Genomic DNA, 17726 nt, shown 5'->3' on the forward strand with positions numbered 1-17726 from the left:
TCACCCGTGGCAGCTGCTGCAGAGGTTCCTGGCCTGGATCTCTGCTGGCAGGGCTAACAGAGAGCAGTCATTTGACATGCACTGTAACCTGAGCTGGCGTCACCTGGAAAGGTTTTGATCAGTGCTGCTCAAGGCTGTGTTCCTCTTTAATAATTCCTCAGGATCTTCTGCCAATATTGACTCATTCGGGCCCTACAAATGTTCCTTCAGAATTAAAGGTTTTCATTTAACCAGCGTAATACAATACTGAAACAAACCAAATGAGCACCTCCCAAAGATAAGCGAAATAAAAACAACAAATGGGAAGAAGGTTCCAAAGCCCAGAGGAAAGATTTAGTTACCGCGGGTGCCGGGGTGGCCTCTGCGGTGGTGACAGCCACCATTGTCACAAGGGTAGGTTTGTTTCGCTCAGTTCATGCAGGTCAAGCCCCTGGCACAGCCTTTGGGCTGAACAGCCCAGGGGTCTGTGGACACAGCACATGGAAAGGGGAAAGCAGGATTGCAGAGCTGAGGGCTGGAGCCTGGACACTGATGTATCTACAGATCATCAGCAGTTAGTTACTTTGAGCCATTTATAAACTGTGCAGCTGCCACCGCCCATGGCTGTGTCCCACCTGCAGCCCTTCCTCCTTCCCCTCACGGACACGATTCAGAGGAAGAAACACTGTTTGCATCTCCAGTCATCTGCAGAATTACTTGAATGGCAGGGAATGGGAATGTACTCACTAAGAGCAGATTAACAGGGTATATACTTCTAATCCAAAGACCAACTGAGTCAGTCACCTCAGTTACTGGAAAGAAACACTTCCGAGTGTTTAGAACTGGAACACAGGAGATGGCTGCTGACTGTTCTGAAAAGCAGAACATTATCCATAGGAGTTATCTGAGCTATAAAGGTCATGAGCTGCTTGAGCAAATGGGATGCTACCTGAATTATGGGTAGGACTATGGAGGCATATTTAAAACAGTTGCACACAGACTGGAAAAAAGTGAAAAAGGATAAACAGACATGGAAGGAGAAGAAACTCATTTTTCAAAGATGGAAAATGCAGGTATTTGTGCAACAGAAGGGAATTCAGGGGTTGTCTGCCAAAAGATTTACTTATGTTGGTAGAGACAGAGTAAAGTTAATAAATATGTTGTGAACATTACTACAGGGAAAGGAGTCCTTGATTTGTGTTACACCATCTTTCACATTTCTTTCAAGGCAAGAAAGGTTCAGGATAAAACTACAAAAGTGATTTGATGTAAAGGAAGATGGGAGATAAAGCACTGGACAGCACAGAGCTGATCTGCTCAGCATCAGATCTCATGTTGGATGTTCTCCTCTTATTTACTTCTGGGTAATCACCAGCAACTGAGCCATAAAACACCTTGACAAAATCCTCACTTTGAGAAATGCTTGGAATCTGTAACTTGGGATTAAATGTGATCCTTATTAAACTGCTAGATCTGAATACTATCAAGTTTTATGAAAAGGAGATTTCAAAGAAACTTTAATTTCAAATACAGGTTTGTTGTAAACTTTGTATTTCAGCCTCACCTTTATTACAGGGTGCATCAATTTAAGTTTACCTGAACTTTTCAGTCATTTGAAATCCAAACGCTAACTGTGTAACTGGCTATTTTTATATTATATATTTATAAATATATAAATATATGGAATATATTTTTATATTATAATTATATTCCAAATAGACACAGCTATTGGCTGTACCCCTGACAGTCCTCAGGGTAAATGAGGAGCTGATGGCTCCTAATTCAGCTCAGCATCAGAAGTGAAACATCAACTGCAGCCGACAGTGATAAAGCAACTTCAACTTTACAGACATCTAAGGCTTAAGAAAGTATACATATATACACAAACAACAACATGCAGATTTAAAGATTCTTACATGTATGCAGTATTTTCATGAGGTTCTTCACAGATTCCTTATGTTTACATACAGCAGAAGTAAAGCTTTTCATGATATTAGGGATATTACCACACCTTTTGCTTAAATGTAGATTTTACAGAGGAGAGCTTTGGAAGATACTGGTGTCATGTGTCACTTTAGCACTTATGCTGCACGAGTCTATGCTGAGTATCCCATGGACAAACCAAAGAATTTGGGGATAGATGGTACATGTAAGAGTCACCAATAAAATTATGGATAACATATGTTTATATTTGGAAATTTAACCTGCACAAGACACTACACTAGTGACTGTGGGGGACAGCGGCCTTTCCTACACAAGTTATGCATAATGATAGGAAATTGAAATAGTAGCTTCTTTATATTTTCATTTAAAAGGCAAAACAGCACACTTAAAGGCAGGAAAGAAGTAGTTGTATCACCCTAGAGAATTCAGGCAGGGAAGGAGTATCTGGGAAAACATTCATGGCTGTTCCTAATATTCACAAATACTTGTTTGGCTTGGTTCTTTTTTATTTGCAGAAGGAGAAGCTCATTAACTATTCTCACTTTCCCTTTAAAAAAGTTTCAGGCATTCAGTCAAGAGGAAAAAAAACACTGCCATATGTTTTGTTCAACAACGGAGGATGAATAGCAAGCAGTAAATAGCAGGGAAGATTGCAAGTGATCTTATGAAAATACTGATTTGGAAGTACAGTCAACTGACTCATCAGGAAAGAGAACAGCAAGCCAATGTTATATTTGGCCAATTCTAGCTAATATCCAGGAGGAATTAATAAAAACAAAACCACGAGCCACACTGAAAGAGGAGAGTCTATGAATGGGTAAATATGTGTGAAAGGTTGGCGTTACTCTTTCATGAACAGGCTGCTGCCCACTGATTCTTGGGAAGAAGCTAGAGGGTGTGACACCCAACAGTGTCACAGATATAACAGATGTGAGAGCTTTCAACTAAAAATCCTTGGAGGGACACAAAATTAAGGAGTACAGGACAGTATATATGTTTAAACTAAAATCAAATTGACTTCTTATGTGAAATAACAGAGACCATTAAGGGCTTGAGTAGGACAAAGGCTCATGGTCTCAACAGAATATATTTCATTGTACACCTTCAAACCTGTGAAAAATGAATGACTCTATAATTAGAAAACTTTCTTCATGGCTCATTAAATAATTGAATGCTACAAGTTAATACAGTGTTAGTCTAAATTAAATTAATTGTAACTAAAGAGAAGATAACATTTTTAAATGGTTTGCTTAGAATTATTTTGTTTTAGCTACAGACAATAACCTGTTCAACAAAGGGATTCATATTCATGGTCATTTTTAATTAAGCAATCAAACTGACATTGTAATAATTTATTTCTAAAGATATCCTGCTAGTGTGGCATTTTGAATGCCCTTTTAAGCATAGAGAGGGCTGAGCTACTACTGAAGGGGCAGGGAGAGCCAGTTGGGATGCAGGTTCTGGCAGCACAAACAGCTTGTGTTCCTGAAGTGATCATTCTCACAGCTGTTAATTTTGGGGTGTTGCTTCAAAAGATGGAAAAACATTTCCAGAGCAAGCAACATGAGGTTTCAATGCTAAATAGTCCTCATGTACATATCAGTACATTTGACTCATTTTTATCTGTGAAGCTTTCTGTATCCAAATAAAGAAACAAATGAGTAAGTTGCTAAGATTAAATTGGAAAACAGCAAACTCTGGCAACATGCCCCAATGATTAATTATTTAGTAGAACACTTGGTCATATGGGCATGCCCAGAGCCACTTTTCACAGAGAGATTGATGGCATTAATAATAAGGTGATCAAGGGTATAGTGGAAAATTTATCACCACTTGACACAGGCTCAGCTTTGTTAATGCTTAAAGTACTTCTTTAAATTCCAAGCTTGTATTTTCTCATCCTACAGATCTGTTGCCAACCCGCAGCGATAAATCAGTGTCATTCAGGTATTAATAGTAGGATAACCCCTCAAACCTGAAATTTCTAATTAGGGGAAAGCATATAAACGGGTTAAATCTGTAAAACAAGCTGCAAGGCACATTCGGCAACACTGCCACACCCTGGAACTGCCATGCCATGAGAAACTATGTCACCCATGGAAAATCAGAGGAAGGATTAAAAATAGAATTTATTTCTGCTCCTGAACTTTCTTGCTCAAAAGCTGCCTGTTGTTTTCTAGGCCAGTGAAACGTTACAGTGGAGCTGAAGTGTCAAAGGCAGCCAAGAGGAATCAAATGATCAAACAATGAATGGTGTCTCAAACCTGCAGAAAAACGTTCATTCCTATGGGCTCCAAAGACAGTGGTATCCTGGGAATCTCACAATACAATTTAATCATCAAATAGACCTTAAAAACATCCAAGCCCAGGCCTAAGTCCATGTCTGAGCCTTCCACACTGTACCCCAGCAGCTGCGCAGACTGGGCTCCCCCATAGCTTGCCGTGTGCCCAGGTGTTGCTCCATGGGCATGGATGTGCTGGGCATGCTGCAGCCCAGCCCACCAACACCCCTCCCACCTTGGTGCAGCACAGGTTTAAGAGTGTTTCTTCATTCAAGCAGCACTAGCACAGAGCCCTTTTGCTTTTTAGACCACCCTAGTAAGACTCACCCGGTTTGCTGGATTACCCTGTGTGCACCTGATATTTGAGAAGGATGGAGAAAGGCCCCTTCTCAAGACAGACTTGCTTTCTTCTTCAATTCTGAATAAATAAACATGGTAAACAAGTACTGTTACAGATAGAGATGGCAAATTATAAACCCTGTAACATGACAGTGAGTGGCTAAAACAATACGAGTGCTTTCCCACTCTACCAGGGGAAGGCTGCAAAGACTTTGAATAGTTTGCTTTTATTCAATGGGTTTTGTTTAGTCAACTACTGTGCAGTGTTTTCATAAAACAAAAACGTTTTGCTGTCTAAGGCTTCAACCAGAAAACAAATGTGGCCAAGGGTTTCTAAAATAGAAGCTTAAATTTGGGTTCTTGTACAGATGGGATGTTTAGGGTTATTTGAGAAAATTGAGGTAAACTACCACATCTTTGGCAGCTTGAGAAATGCCATGGCTTAGGTGGGTGCCCAAATGTACCCAAGACACATTCTGGGAAAACATCTTCCATTTATCCTGTCTTCTGTGCAAACCACATTCGTGGTGGAACTTCCCCTCACAGCTGGGGTGTGTAAAAGCCAAAACTAGAGTATACACTTTAAAAAGAAAGATATTGCAATAAGTCCCGGGTCTGTTATGTAAAAAACAAGTGTTAATGTTTTGTGACTCACAGACTCCAAGGTGCTGTTAGTGCACTCAGGGAATGACTATTCAAACAGCATTATGATTCATACATAAAACTGATTTTGAATTTGGGGTTGCTTGCATCCTAATAGTTGCATCTCATTTCACTTTGGCATAACAAATCAGTCACGTGAAATTTAGTCTGCAAAACTTAAGTTCATTGAACACACTTGGATTTCCTTTGCAGTATAGTACAGCAATGCTTCCATAAAATTGTCAAACTTCAAAAGAATGGCTTTCCGTGTGTTCTATAAAGGAGGGAACAACATCTTTCTCCTGCCAGAGACATGGAAAGGAAGCCATCCCAATTTCAGTAAGCTTAGCTAGGGAATTCTTCAAGAAATCAGGGCTATAGCAGGGGTGTCTGATTTGGCAGGCTGAGTTGGTCAGTGCCAGGCTGTCTACTGCTTGGTTCCTGCAAGGCAGTGCTTTGAGGCTTGCTCTATTTAGTGCCGTTTGTCCATCATCCTTCTGCAGAGCACTTTGGAGACACTGCAGCTACGCAGGAGTGGAGTAGCAGATATGTGCCAAGCAGAGTGGAGAAAAAAGTGAACTATTTCCTTAAAGCCTCATTAAAACATTTGTACATGTGTCAAAACAGGGATTATTCAGGGGCTTACACATCCATGGGTTCTTCTGGGAAATGCTGAGCTGAATGTCAGATCTGCTCAATTTTACATTTACAGTGTTCCTTGTGATTGCACCAGACAGTCTGCACAACCTACTGCTTAAGGGAGCCCTCACTCTCCAAATCACTCCTCAGCAATGATAAGAGGAGGCTGATTTAAGTTTTGACTGATGGACATACTCCTTTGCTTCATAGCAATTCCTCAGTGATTCAAAATCTGGTATCAGGAACGACACACTATGAAACAGAACTTCTCTAGCAGATGGGTTTTATATGCCTAAGAAAATAATTGTATGTTAAATGAAGTAATTGTAAAATTCAATAATTCAATAATAGTACTTGCAAAATTCAATATATTTTAAGGCTATCCCACTGTAGCACTAGAGAAAGAGATCACTGATTTAAAAAAAATTCTAAATTAAATACAAATATACTTACATACAGTAACATTCCATTCTATACCATGAAAACATATTAAAAAACATATTAGAAAGCATTAGGAAACATATAGAACTGAGAACTTGCAGTAACAAGTACAATCAGAAAATACACAGAAAATAAAAAGAGACTATGCATAGGATAAAGGCAGGAGGATTTAAGAGTAAGGTCTCATTCAGGATTTCAGAGCTGAAGGTGCAATAATGAATGTATGATTTTATAATCCTCCTACACCTTGGCATTATTCTGAAGTAAATCTATGAAGGCATAAGTAAGTGAAGACAGTGTGATCTCTTTGATGATTAAAGTGATACAACTCTGAGTTCAGATATAGGGTGGTCTGGCTTTAGGGAAACTAGGACAGTGATAGCTGGGAGCACATGGAGCATTCGTCCTCACCTGACACAGGAAAGGTCTTAGAAGGATTAAGATTAAGGAAGACAGTTTATGTGTGAGGAAGACTACAACCACACTTGCTTAACAACACACAGACCATGATCTGCATCGCTCCAAAATATTCACTTCTCAGCTAATGGAACATATGTGTGTTCCTCAAGACACTGCATTCTGTACCTCATCACTCCTCTAATATTTCAAAGACATGAGCATTTCCAAGAAATGAAAGTAGAATATATGCAATGGGTGTAAAAATTGGAAAGAACAAATGCTTTGTATGTGCTGTGAATGTTTTTTAAGGGATATCTCCCAAATCTTTCACATAGGAAACAAAAACTCGGCTACATTCACAGGAGAACACCACAATTCAAAGAAATCTTATATTCTGAATGGTGGTCCAGTTTGAGCTCAAGCAGCATTTGCTCCTGAATGCTGATGCATGACCTTTCTGGAGACAGCCCATGCCAAGAAGTTCTAATCCCAATCTCTTTAGCTGTTACCTTTGGCAGGAAGACAATGAACATGAATTTATCCTCACAAACTACAAATCACTCACAAAATACATTTGGGGCTGGTCTTTGCCAGTCAGTTAAGTTACTGGGCCAGTATGCTCCACAGTGGGAGTGGACAAGGAGCATTTTGTTTCTGTGCTGTCAGCCAGCACCACCACAGCACAGGTATTCAAGGGACCTCCTTGAATACCACATATTCTGTGGGTTTAGTACAGTAAGCTCCCACACATCCCAGCTTGGGAAAAACTGAGCATACTTTAGCTGGAGATCACCCAGTTACTCACTGTAAATTTTTTAATTGTATCTGCACTTTGCTTAGTGCTATTTGGGTTGTTTTAAAGGCATTTTGTCTCATCTAATTCTCTATTTGAGACAAAAGCCTGGAATTCTAAATCACAGTCATTAGCACAGCTCACCAAGGTCATATTCTCACATAACCTGTTTTGCTCCTGTAAGAGAGCTCTGAGGGCTCGACTGCATGCACTGAGTCAGCTCCCTTTTCTTCCAGAATAGGATGTTAACACAGCAGCAGCATTGTTTTTGCTTGAAGGAAGGTATTGCTGTTCACCAGGGAAGGGTTTGGCAGTAATTGCTTCTTACGTAAACAAGCAGAAATGAATGATGTTTTCTGGAGACCTAGATAAAAGTCTTGTTAGTTATTTGCAAAGATGCATGGATGCAAAATCTCAGGCCTGATAAACATTGAGTCATTACACACTTAAAGTTCTATTTCATCTCTTATGTTAAAAAATAAAGCAATAGTTTTGAGGTATGTGGATGTGTTAGAAATTTGGTATGTGTCTTTTGAGGTATGTGTCTGGAAACTATAGGGCTGGTTTAGTGTCCAGTATTCTTAGAATACATTAGAGCACGATTTTTTCAACTTATTAAGTCTGCAATAGACAAATAGACTACTCAGCTGACACTGTAATTACTGTGATATAAAGGTGGTGGTGAATAATGGATGTTGCTACTGAAAGTATACTGTGGAATAACAAATCAATGTGTGAAATCTCAATACCTTCAGGATAGGATCAGCTAGAAGAAGGTGTTATTTGCTTTGTTCCATCTGAGGCAAACAAAACATTATACAAACCATTAAGAACTAATATTTATTAAGAAACTTACTTTAAAATGCTTTCAACTCTCCTTACTACTTCGTTATTTGACTTGAGATTCCAGATTTTATCGCAATATTAAGTTTCCTCTGACTATCTGAAAGGACAAAACTCCTGGAAAAAAGATGTTTAACTGATCCATTTTTATTTCTATACTTAGAGGCTCGCAACACTAATTCATGAAGCCTTTTATACTTTTTTATTACTCCATCCATTACTACTTCCTCAGTACCCAGCACTGAAGGTAACAATCAACATCATGGTCATTATACCATGAAAGGAGCAGTTATTTTTTAAGTGAGGAAAAAATCCAGCTTGCAGTTTGATTTTAGAAATTCATTGGTACTTTTCTGCAAACACAATCATGCAGTGTGGAACAAGTATACACCCCATCACCCTTATTTAATAATTTGATATTATATTTAATAATGTCTTTTGCCTAGAGGAATACTAAACAGCCACTCTCAATTCTAAGGAATCAAATGATCTCCCAACCTCCTGAAAACACCACTCCCAAAGCTCTTCTAGCCCTCAGAGTCAGTCTTGGGGAAGCCCACAGTTTTCCTATGTTTTGTTTGCCAGAGACAAGTACAAAAGAAAAACTCATCTTCACCTTAAAAAATCCCAGCAAATAAGACATCAGTTTCTATAAACAAAGTCTGAAGTCATGACAGTCTTTGAATCCAGAAGGATGAATCTTAGATTTGCTATTAATATTTTTTTAGTTTTCTGTAATGCAAGTAAAGGTGTTTTTTGTTTTCTTTTTTTAGATTGAGGCTTGCAGTGGGGCTTTCAAGAGACACTTATTGCCTACAGAACCCAGTCCTTGGTTTAGGAGATACATATATGCTATGGCTATATATAGGGGATTGGCTAACCTAAGTCCCAAAAAAGTCATGTTTGAGGTGCCAGCTGCAGGGCAGCCCAGCTGTGGCCAGCTGGAAATGCAGGCAGGAGAACTGCCACTGGTATTTCAAGAAAATGTCGTATTTCAACAAGACCTCAACAGAGCTGGCACTGGGGAAGGGCAGGCCAAAACACAGGTAGTTTTCCTGTTGAATTAAATATTTGGGTCCCCTGAAAGTTCTGGTTTTTCCCTTTCTGCAAGAGCTGTAGACATCAAATACAACTTTATCTGGAGCAGGCTGTTGCCAGCATGTAACTCACAACATCACACAACTCAGCTGTAACCCTTGCTCTCCATCGTCCCCAGTGCTTGTTGTGGTAAGTGGAACACAGCCCTTGATCTCACAGCAGTTGTGCTAGACTAGGATCAAAGTCTAGCAGCTGCCAAATTAGCATGTGGGACTCCAGCCACAAGGAAAAGGCCTTTTCATACTTGAAAAACAACATGCATACTTCCGCTGCCATGTAACAGAAAACATAGTTATGGTTAGATATGTGATAATGAGTAATAAGGATACAGATCACTCGCTCTTGAGTGCATGGAAATGTGTTCACATCATCCAAAATGCTGATGGTGCCAGGATTCATCACTTGCTTTTAGTGACACCTCCCACTATGTGCCTTTATTTTTCCATCGTGAGCTAAAATTTCGAAGTTTGGCAGTATGAGCTAGTTATGGATGTCCTGAACTGACAAGTTATTCGCAGAAAGCCAGATATATATAAAAAAATGGGAAGTTCATGCATGTGTATCCTGTTTCATCAGCACTACTTGTGGTAACAGCCTCTCTACATCACAGGTTTGGTGATCACCTCTCACCAGCTGCATTCCAGGCCCCTTAGCCCGGCTATGAGGCGGCTGACAGCTTCTGCTCAAATGAGACAGGGAGGGGAGTTAAAACTGAGCCAGCTTCTTCAGGCCTTGGTGGCCCTGAGCAGCTCTTGCTCCTGATTTTCAGTCAGTCCTTCAGTGGGTGATGAGGAACACAGGACAGTGGGCCTTTGCTGTCATTGGCAGTGGTAATTCTGGGACCTGCAGCCAGTGTTGGCAGGATGACAATTCTCACTGGGATCAGTGGAGGCACTCCTGCTCCCCAAAGCCAGTTATTTTAAGTCACATCTAAACAAGGAATTATCAGCTTAAGATCAGCCTTTCTCCCCTGCAGCAGGTTCAATTAGATGTAATACTTGGTAACTAAAAAGCAAAATCACATCCCTCTCACTTGAGGCAGGCTGCTGTTGGCTTCAGTGGGTGTTGGCTGCTGCTGAACTGAAGAATTCACAGACTGGCCGGAGGTATGTGGGTAAATACCTGGGAGGCTGACATGCCCTATGTGCCTGTTTGCTTCAGCAGAGGCACAGCAGCCTCACTTCAGACACTCCCCTGCATGCCAGTGCCTGACATCCCTGCCTGTGGGAGGGCAGGTGACTGCACCATTTGTTGTACTGCCTGCCTGGCACCACCATGCTTTCTGGTGGTGGTTGTTTGCCTTCTCTCTTACTCACCTCCTGAGCAAAATTAAACAAATGCACCACCAGAAACTACCACTGGACTCTACACTTCACAGCCTGCCCATGCACACTCCTTTCCCTTCTTCCCTCCATACTCTGCACTTGCAGTGTGTATTTGCTGCTCCAGCCATTGTGTATTTAGTGGCAGCACATCTGCACCAGCAGTTTGCATCACTGCTACAATCCAAGCAGAGACTAAAAGTCCGCTGCAGACAAGGTCTTAGAAACAAAGACCTTGCAAAAAGGAAAACAAAACAAAAATGCTCTTAACACATCTATGGGACTTTTTTCTGTTAAACTGTTTTATGAGGTTGGGGTTTTTTAATTAATTGCTAGGTCCCCATGCAATATTATTGCCCGTTAAATAAAAATACTTGCATACCAAAACAAAAAGATATATTGTATTTACTAACAACCCAATCCCAACACCTTTATAGGTTTCCGGACCTAGCTCAGGAAACCTCTTGCTGGGCTATAGGACTAAGCATCAGCCAGGGCCCCTGACAGACATTAGAGATTCATCTGGGCAGTGATGGCCAGCTCCAGAGTGAAGCCAGATCCCCCTTTTCCCACTGCTGCGTTAAAACCAGCATGAGTAAACCCCCTTCCTCTACAAGTCAGAGAATTTCTGTTACCATCTGTAGTGGGTTGACCCTGGCTGGGTGCCAGGTGCCACTAAGTCACTCTATCACTCTCTTTCCCACTGGGACAGGGGAGAGAATAAGATAGAGCACAACCAGCAGGGTGAGATAAGGCAGTTTTATTACAGTAAAAGAAAGGAATAAGCAGAGATCTGCATGTGCAAAAGCTAAAGAGAAAAAAAAATCAGCCTCTACTTCCTATTAACAGTGATGTTCAGACACTTCCCAGCAAGCAGAGCTTCAGCATGCATAACAGTTCCTCCAGAAAGCAAACATCAAAAACTCACAAATACCCCCACTTCCTCCTCTCTCCCTTAGCTGATATATCTGAGCTGATGTCACATGGTATGGACTATCCCTTTGGCTAATTTGGGTCAGCTGGCCTGCCTGTGTCCCCTCCCAGGTTCTTGCCCACACCCATCCCCTTTGGTGGGGGAAGGAGTGTTAGAGGGACAGCGCTGCTTGGCAGTAGCCAAAACACTGCTCTGTTATCAACACCCTTCCAGCTACCAATGCAAAGCACAGCACCGTAAATGCTGTGAACTTTACCTCGGTCAGACCCAATACATTCTCCATCCCTTATTCCTTACCATTTGCATTGTGCTCAGATCCCATATAATCTATATACTCTCATTATTAGAATCCTCAAGCCATCTCTATGCCAAACATACATTTTATTAAGTACTATCACCTGTCCTTTCACATTCCTGCAGGTGGTCTCCATTCCAGCAGGATGTGGGGTCAGGACAGGAGAAATAGTACACTTGATGGTTGACAGTTGGGCACTGACACTGTCCCTGCTCATCATCACCTTCTTTTTGCTCCTTGCCAAAATTCATTATTTGCTAACTCATGTCCCTCCTGCTACTTTACCTCCTGTAACACACAACATTATAGGTTATTCTTACCCCAAGGTTAAATCTCCTTGAGGCATGCACCGGGTCTCCCCATCCTCCCACATCACCCACCAAGTACACCCAGGTCCTTGGGCAAAGACAATCCCACGAATGGGTTTGCCTTTTCCCATGGGGGAAGAAACCCACACTGACTTCCCCAGTCACTTCCCTGTGTGTAATGCAGGGACCTTGTCTCCTTCCACAGTGTCTAAGGGCTTAGTTTGGGTGGGACCAGGGCAGTTAGCAGATCCCCTAGTATTGACTAGTCAAGTGGCTTCTGCCAAGTTCGCATCACAGTGCTTCCATGTCCCATTACCTAATGCCCTTAACATACTTTTCAGCAGCCCATTATATCTTTTAATCTTCCTAGAGGCCTGTGGATGATAGGGAATGTGATATATCCACTTAATGCCATGCCTCTTTGCCCAGGAGTTTATAAGATTATTTCGAAAATGAGTCCCACTGTCTGACTCAATTCTATCTGGGGATCCATGTCACCACAAAATGTGTCCTTTGATACCTGAAATCATGTTCTTGGCAGTAGCATGCTTTACTGGGTACATTTCCAGCCAGCCAGTTGTGGCCTCTACCATGGTGCCAGCATCTCCCTCAGCAGTGGAGTGAAAGGAGGAGTGGTGAAGAAAATGCTCAAATTCTTGAAAGCTGTGGGGCAGCTCACATCCAGCTGTGCCATAAAGACCCTTTCCATCTGCACCAAAAGCAGCAGGCAAGCTCAGGAAGAACTGGTGAAGTGGGATAAAAGGTTCCAAGTGCTGCTGAAGCTGCTGGAGTCAGGGATTGAGCTGATTGTGGGGAATGCAGCTTTCTGCCTCAGCCAGTGCCTGCTCATTCCCGGGGCAGCAACATCCCTGCTGGATTCCAACGTGGTGCTGCTGCTGCTGAGGCAGTCTGGGGGTGATGCCCAGAGAACCTCGGTGCAGCAGAACTAAGCCATTGCCCTGGGCAGGCTCTGAGTAGCTGAGCTGTCCTGAACTCCTCCATGAAGTGCGTGCACAGCAGCTGAACGCTTCAGAAACCTTCCACAAGTGCCCTTCCTAACACTTGCTGTTGAGTTTTCTTTATTAAAATTAATTCAAAGGAAAAAAGAAATTAACAAAGGCTTCAATAGTTGAGATAAGGACTGGGAGGAAACACTTTAGGGGCAAAACAGGCTTAACTTAAAGTTACAAAGTGAATCTATTGCTAACAGAATCAGAGGAGGATAAGGAGAAGTAAAATAAGCCCTTAAAACACCTTCCACCCTCCAGCCCCTCCCTCCTTCCCACCGACAGCACAGGGAGACAGGGCACGGGGGTTTGGTCAGTTCATCACCAAGATTCTCTTTAGCTGCTCTGGGAAAGGAGTCCTTCCCCTGTGAGGCCGTGGGGTCCCTCCCACGGGAGACAGTTCTCTGTTAACTTCCCTGGCGTGGGTCCCCTCTCAGGAGCAGCAGCCACACCGCCCCTGCTGCAGCCTGAGCCCCTCCCACGGGCACACAGCCCTCCCAAAACTGCTGCGCCGTGGGTCTCTCTTTCCACGGGTGCAGTCCTCCAAGGACAGGCTGCTCCAGCCTGGAAGCAGGGCCCTCTCTCTCCACCTGGATCACAGGTCTCCCACTGGATCACAGCCTCCTCCAGGCATCCACCTGCCCCGGCACGGGCACCTCCCCCACGGGCTGTGGGTGGATCTCTGCATCCCCCGTGGATCCCCATGGGCTGCAGGGGCACAGCTGCTGCACCACGGTCTGCAGAGGATTCTCGGCTCCGGCTCCTGGGGCACCTCCTCCCCCTCCTTCTTCACTGATGTTGGTGTCTCCATGTTGTTTCCCTCACATGTTCTCACCTCCTCCTCTTCTCTGACTAGAAGCCAAAACTGTGTGTGACTTTATTTTTATTTTCTTCTTAAATATGTCATCACAGAGGTATTACCAACCTCTCTCACTGGCCCAGTTTTGGCCAGCAGCATGTCCATCTTCAGAGCCATCAGAGATTGGCTCTGCTGGATATGGTGGAAACATACAGGAGCTCCTCACAGGAGCCCCCTCTGTGGCCCCCCTGCTACCAAAAACCAGGCCGTGCAAAACCAATACGCCATCTGTTGGATGAAGACTTCACTCTATATCCAAATACCTCTGGAGTTCAGGTGGGTGCAGATCCAGAGGTGGCTCTCAAGTTTTATTGAAACCCATGATGTTGCTCCTCAGCGTCCTAGCAGCATTCCTGGCCCACATCTGAGGCTGCAGCTCCACCAAGCTTCTCCTCCAGTGAGGAGGTTCCCAGAGACCCTGCTCAGCTGCTGTGCCCTCAGCCCTGGTCAGCCCTCTCAGCTCCTCCAGCTCCTCTGGCTATGGCTGCCTTCCCAGCCAGATTTCTGAAATGATTCAGCTCAGGGAATAAACAGAAGGGAGTTTCCTCCTTGGGGGAGAGGCATGAGCAGCAGGTGAGCAGTGAGAATACCAGCAACCTGCTGTCACAGCCCAGGACTGGTATTGCCTTACATCACATGTAATTAAAGCCACAAATCAGTCACACTGAATTAATTTGTTCAGTCCTCTTTCACTTGCTTTTAGTCGAGGGGAATAATTTGAAGCCAGCTGAAATAATGGCATTAGGTCACCTAACTACACATGGGCTTCAGCTGTGAAGTCAGATTTTAGATTTGTGCTCTTCAAACTTAAAATCAGAAAACCTCTGTCAGACCCTCTCTAGTTCTTTGTGCCTGCTTACACTGTTGCAAAGATTTGTTTGAAATTACTGATCAATCAGGAAATGTTTGAGGTATCCAAGCAGAACAGAAATTCAGGTGAATTTTGTGTATATATAAATTCTGAAGTGTTCCCCTTAATGTCATCAATATTGCTGTACTAAGTGTAATAGTTTTGGGAATCCAGATATGCACTTCATGTAAAAAGATGGAACAAGCCTGGGACTGATGGTGAGAGTGCTGATGGAACTAAGGCACACTTATAAATAAAAACCTTGCCTTCAGTATTAATTTGATCTGAGCTATTGTAGAGCAACCACAGCCCTCAGACTGCTTTATACTCCAGTAAATTAGACTTAAGTGCTTCATGAGAGAATTAAGAGAACCCAAGATATGAAAAGCCATCATTCAGAATTTCTAAGAGCTATTAGGAGTGGAAACCAGTTACAGAAAGTTCTGTCATTTTATTATATACATGCACACACATGCATGTAGAACTACTTATTTACTCATTAATTAAGTTTTTACATCTCCCATCCATTGTAGCTCCTTTGCTGCAATCCCCTAAACCAAAATCGGGGGTAGCTACACATCCTTTTTCAAACATTAACAGGACCTGGGCATCATGTTCTAATTCTTTGTATTTCAAATGTTTATAAATTATTAGAATAGGAGATTTAGCTGACTGTGCTATAGAGAAATCATGTTGTACCTAAGCTCAGACTGTTTTTTTAACAATACTGTTTATTTCAGTACCTGATAAATTCAAATATATTGTGCCAGAGAACACATAATAGAAAGCTATTTTTCGTGTTGAAAATTAAATTGAAGGTTATCCCAAGTAATAATGAAAGCCCATAGCAGCACTGGCATTACATCAAATGTCAGTGCTGGTGCATTACAAAGGTACCTCTGTACTGTTCATGATCAGAGAAAAGATTAAGTGATACAAAGGGCCGGCTGGGGCTTTTTAAATAAATTCTGGCAACAAGGTTACAACTCTGGACAGTGGCCAAGAGTGCAGTCGTCATGTGCAATCAAGGGTATAGCTTCAAACAGAGAAGGAATCAAATCCTCCTCTGCAGCCTGGGCTAGATAGGGGACAAGCCAGCAGGTGGCCACAGTGGAGCCCAGGAACCGTGACTGGGGACAGTTATACACTATTTGCCAATTAATTTTCATACATATTTTTAATGCAAGTGATTAAAAGCACAGCTGTCGCTCTGCACTGCCCAAAGACAGCTGGTTTTGCCTTCTCCCAGATTAAGTAAAGCCAATCAGTCTCCAGAGCCCACTGAGACCACTTCCCATTGATGTCAGTGCCTCAGCCCCATTCCCACTCCACCCACTGATGGGAGCCGCAAGTGACTCCAGTGGGACACCACCATGGCAAGGGCAATCCAGAGGCCTTTGTAGTCAGGCCAAGCTAGGGAGGCTATGCCTGACCTCTCCTCAACCACCACAGGGCAGAGCAGCCTTCCTGTTGCGTAGATGGGTCAGGAGTGGCAGCAAGCTGAACAGGAATTTGAATGAAGCAGAAAACATTGTACCCAACATGGCCTTTGAGGAGCACCTGAAATCTCAGCACACAGCTGAAAGGATGCCCTTTCACAAATACCACTCTACCTTAAGCAAAGAAATTGTATTTATATCAGAAGGTGTCACAGGGCTCCTGTAATATGAATCTTCATTGGAAGCAGAATCAGATGTTTTTTAAGCAACTGTATAAAAACTGCAATGGCATGTGATTAGCAATTTCACAGGGAAAGAATCAATTTCATGGTCTTCTCTATATTTTCTAGCTCTTACCATCCTGCACTGTGAAATCCTAGACAGCAAACAGCAATACAGTCGAGCAATATTAGAAGAACATCCTTCCAATACTGAAAAGGATCCATCACATATATTAGCAAAATTTGTAATAATGCCATACAAATATAAAGCAGGTCATCATTATTATTCAGCTGCCACCATGAAGTACTTAAGACAAATAGTGTGATAAACAGTTTTAGAACTGGTAATTTCCATGCAGGTATCCAAACCAGTTATGTTTTTCCCAAAGGTTTAGAGTGCCAGGCTATCATCAAACAAAATCAGGTGAAGATATTCTTGTAGAAACAAGACAAGGGGTTTAGGATTCCAGTTCTAAAATAATTAGTTGAACTCCAAAGTCATTTAATGTTATTACCTTAATACTTTTGGTTTTGTTCTTTCAAGTGTGGATCATTTTCTTGTATTTTGTGTTTTACTAATGGATTCACTGCAAATGTATCCATTTAATTTTTGCATCTCTTATGGAAAAGAGCATATACGGAGTTTATACCAGCTTTTAAAAAAAAAAATTATTGTCTAAAAAAGGAATCTAGGAACTCTCCCCTTTATGAAAGTAAATTTCAATGCTCAGAAAAGAAGGTCCAAATTGATGACAGTATCACTTACTAGTTTTACCTCCACTGACAGCATGCCCAGACTGAGACAAGAATCAGAGCATTTCACACCCATGAGTGGTTTTCTTCAGATGGGCATGAGCTTCTCAAGATACTCCAGGTAGGACTGCTCACCCTGCAGTGAGGGTCAGGGTTTCAGCACTGGATTTTGAGAGACAAGCAAAATCAGCCACTAAAATACCTTATTCTCTTCTACTTTGTACACCAGTGTTTGTACAGACTGGTTCTTAGAAGTGGTTCCAGGTGCCCCGGGGAAGCAGCCTGTGACACAGGCTGTGACCTGCCAGTGAGTGCCAGCAGGATTTGGGATCTGGCTAT

The sequence above is a fragment of the Corvus cornix genome, chromosome 9 (assembly GCF_000738735.6).
Source record: "Corvus cornix cornix isolate S_Up_H32 chromosome 9, ASM73873v5, whole genome shotgun sequence".
In the NCBI taxonomy this organism is placed as follows: Eukaryota; Metazoa; Chordata; class Aves; order Passeriformes; family Corvidae; genus Corvus; species Corvus cornix.